Genomic DNA, 4,447 nt, shown 5'->3' on the forward strand with positions numbered 1-4,447 from the left:
TTAATGTGCCAAAATAATTGGCCAAAAAGCGAAGAGTCCATGTTTTGTTAAACTTTCTTTCCAATGAAGCCAAACTAGTGGTGTGGTTGACAAGGAAAAATTGGATATGGGGAGTAGGCCCTGACAATGTCCTGTCTATTTTCAAGAAACCTTTGGTGGCTAGGTTAAGCGTCAAGTTTGGTTTTTATAAGCCCATAAGTCCTTGTGTAATGATGACTGGTCATTAAAGGTGTTTTAAAACTCTGTATGTCTGACTGTCTGTATCTATATCTATATCATCTAACATCTTGGAGGTATTTAGCTGTTGCACATTTCCTTGTTTTCTGCTCCAGGTTGCCATTTGTCTGCGGAATTCCAAGTAACTGTCCTCAATGTCTGCCATTGTTCCTTCTGGGAGTGAGACCCATCCTGTGTATATGTGTATATATATATATATATATATATATATATATATATATATATATATATATATATAGTATTCCCAGTGGGAAATTGATCCAAATGGCTCTTTGAGGGGTTCAGGTTAGTGACCCCTGGTCTAGCACATCCACGTGCATTCCAGGTTTGTACTGTAACATCATCATGTATAAAGTCAAATGTTTTGTCAAAAAAACAATGCTGTTGCATAATGAGGAAATGAGACACTTTATGTTCTTATTTTGTTACTTATTTATTTATTTGTTTATTTTTTGTCCTCAAAAAGTATCGATAAGGGTACAGTTAAAATACCGGATCGATAAGCAGTATCAATAAGAGTAGTAGTACCGTTAAAACCTTAACGATACCCATCCTTATATATATGTATATATGTGTATACATATATGTGTGTGTATATATATGTATGTGTGTGTTTGTGTGTGTATATATATATATATATATATATATATATATATATATATATATATATATATATATATATATATATATATATATACATATATACATACATATACATACATATACACACGAGGATTTTTATGAATTTGTTGGTGTTGCCTATATATATGTATATACATAAAAAAAAAAAAACACCCCTCTCACCCTCCGCAGGTGGTTTCTCCTCCAAGCTCGGCTCCTCTACCAGAGGCCTGGGAGCTTGAGGGTCCTGCGCAGTATGATCTGTATTGGGTTTTAAAAATCTGTTTTTACATTTATGTCACGGTTTTAGGTTCTTTGCCTTTATGTTCTAGTTGTTTTATGTTCGAGCCTGTTTGAGTTACTTCCTGTTTTATTTTGTAGCATTTCCTGTTTTGTTGTTGTCTCAAGTTTTACCTTTCCCCCTCAGTCCTGAGTGTTTCCACCTGTGTCTTGTTCCCTTGTATGTATTTAAGTCTTGTCTTTCCCTTCCTCCTGTGCTGGTCCATATTCTCCTCTTCCCCAGTTTTGCATGATAAGTGTTTTCGAGTTGTGGTTTGCCTGCTTTTGCAGTGGTTTTTGGTTTCCTTAGGTTAAGTTATTAAAGCTCCTGTTTCCCTGCAACCTCCTGCCTCCTCTCCTCTCTGCGCCTGGGTACTCCCTCATCCTCTCCCCGTAACAATTTATATTTAACTAACAGGCAGAATATTACTGTTATTTTTAGATCATACTAATGTTTCGTTTTTTTTATCAGGAGACCAACACAATACTGAAGAAACAAGTTAGTTAATTTAAAAGAATAAAATTATATGAAATGCTTCCAATCAATACTCATGCATGATTGTTAAAAAACAAAATCAATGTAGTGATATTTAAGAGAATGTTTACTGGACCCTCCACACTCTAAGCCTGTCTTTTTCTGACCAGGGGGGTATTCCAGCAAGAAGGTTATGCTAGCTCCCACAGTAAGTTTGAGGCTAAGGAAGTTGATAACCTCAGCTTTCGGTTCCAGACATGGATGTATGTTTCAGGTAAGGTCAAGTTGCCATGGCAACTCATGCTCTGAACATAACCTGGTCCGGAGCAGGTTTAGTTGAAGGTTAGTTTGTTTTCAGAGAGGTGAAGCAGCATGCCGTGTCCATTTGAAGATGATTTAGTGGATGAAGAAGCTCAGATAATACTTTTTCCACCATGAGAGGGCGATAAGACCACATATGGATGTTGGAAAAATAAACTCTTTTACTTTGATTTAACTTAATTATTTGCTTCAGTTAAGATAATTAAAATCTTTTTTTTTTGTTAAGTCAGTTTAAAAATAACGTAGTTTTCAGACAATTATTTTGCTTTCATTCAAATTAATTCAATTAAGTAGGTGTAACTTTGGTGCTGCTGTTAGATCGGCACCGCAAGGGATTGTGGGACACCATTCCTCTGCCTGTCTGGACGGATTTGGGTTTAAGTGTGGGTTTTTGACCAAATGTGTTTAGTTGTTTAGCTGTTTTACTGTGATTTACCGTGTTTTGCCGAGTTATTTTGTCCTACTTTGCTCAAGTTTCTGCACCATGAGGGAGAGGGAGGGAGAGGATGATGAGTTTATATAGCACCCCTACAGTTAAGGAGTATATTGACAATGTCGGAAAATTCCCAAATGAATGAACACATTTATCACTTACTGTTTTGTTCTTTTTATTGTTATAAAAATGAGGCCCTGCCGGCTTAAACTTAGATATATGAGAGTTCAAGAATTATAATTCATTATAATGGAAAAAAGATTCCTTGAATTGGAGTAATATGACATTTAGTTATATAAATATGTAAATTTGAGTTGTATTAACAATTATTGAGTTTTATAGACGTAAGAAATTAGGTTGAATTACAATAGAAGTAATTCATTTAAGTTGGCAAAATTGGATAAGTTATATATATATATATATATATGCGTCACATTTTTTTTTTCACCACACGTTTCCATGGTGACTCCGGAAATCGGCAATCTATTGAGAATGTCTTTATGTACTTGACATGCACGTGCATCAACCCAGGGTTACCAAGAATATTGAATTCTTACTGTTGCTTTGCAATTTGTAGGAAATAAGGAAGACCAAATAAATTGTGACTTGAATTTATTCATTGTGGGATTCTTTTTTTGTTTATCTTTTCTTTTTCTTGTTGTTGTGGTTGATTCAATCTGAGAATGAATGGTGGCATATAAGGTCTCGGACCACCCTTCCATCCTGGAAATCTGGAGGGTGGTTGGGGTCTTCCTCTGGGCCTTGTATGTGTAGGGCGGGGTGTTGTTCCCCTCTAAATATGGCAATATTATGGAGAACTACACATGCCACAATGATGTCGCACTGGATGTAGGCACTGGAAACGTGCTTTCAACAGGCCTATGGTCATATCCACCCTGGCTCTAGTCCTGCTGTGTGCCAAATTAAAGCGCTGCTGTGGGCCTTGTTCAGGTTCTGGGTAAGGGGTTAGAAGTTTAGGTTGGCATGGGTAACCTCTATCCCCTAGCAGAAAGCCGTCAATCTCTCCTGTATAAAAAAAGACAATAAAAACAAAAATCACATTGCTTATGTGCTACATTTAAGTGCATGTGTAAATGTAGTGCATACATTTACTTGCCACATTCCAGTCTGTTGCTTAGGGTAACCTCACGAAATATTCGTGAGTCATGAACAGAGCCGGGCCACTTGGCTTCAACATTGGTGATGATATGTGCAGCATCACATATAATCTTTACAGTGGAAAGAATAAGACATTTCAAATATAGCATTGCTAGGTTGATTCACCATCATAAACTGCATGTAACTCTATTTACCTGCACATGAATACTGTGGATTGACTTTCTGTTTACATAGTCTGCCTCATTTTAAGTTGGTGCAATGATAGGTATATGTGTGCCATCAATGCATCCAACCACATTTGGAAATCCTGAAGGTAATTTTAATTATTAGGTCACTTTCAGAGGATGCAGTAAGACATTAACTAAACATAACTGTTCAGCATAGACACATTTGAACACTACAAATCAGCAATCCTGTGAAACTCTTCTTTGATGGCTCTCAGGGGTTTGTGCCCAGGAAACACTATAAAAATGCGCAGAAAGCGCTTGAGAGCGAGGCACACTTTCCGAACAGCTCTGCATACAGTGGCTTTACTAATATGCTCCGCATCCCCGATATTGTACAGAAAGCTTCCATTGGCAAAGAAACCTAAAGCTGCACAAAGTATCTGCTTGGATGTAAGAGCACGTCCATGATGGCTGATGTTAGCAATGTAAGGCTGGATGAGATTGTGTATATATGGAATTGACTGCAACGAAAAACGGTAACGCTCAAACAAAAACGTATGGGGAAATGACAAAAAATCGAGTCTAGGTCTCAAAATCCTCGCACGACATAAATGTAATTCTCCAGGAATTAATGCAGCCTCCTCGTCTATTGGGTCCTCCACAAAAGTTTTGGGTTTCCACTTAACCTCCTTTCTGAAACAGGCCCCTGGAATACCCCCCTGCTGTGGTTTGATTGAAAATATTCTGCTTTTGTTTGTCAATTGATCAAGTTTATAAAGTTTCTTTCTGAGTCTC

General features: G+C 37.2%; 1 pseudogene; it reads right to left on the bottom strand.

The window, feature by feature from the left end:
• Positions 1-2,892: 2,892 nt before the first annotated feature.
• LOC110014803 lies at positions 2,893-4,236 on the bottom strand (annotated as a pseudogene).
• Between the last annotated feature and the right edge of the window lie 211 nt (positions 4,237-4,447).

The sequence above is a fragment of the Oryzias latipes genome, chromosome 16 (genome assembly GCF_002234675.1).
Source record: "Oryzias latipes chromosome 16, ASM223467v1".
NCBI classification, from domain to species: domain Eukaryota; kingdom Metazoa; phylum Chordata; class Actinopteri; order Beloniformes; family Adrianichthyidae; genus Oryzias; species Oryzias latipes.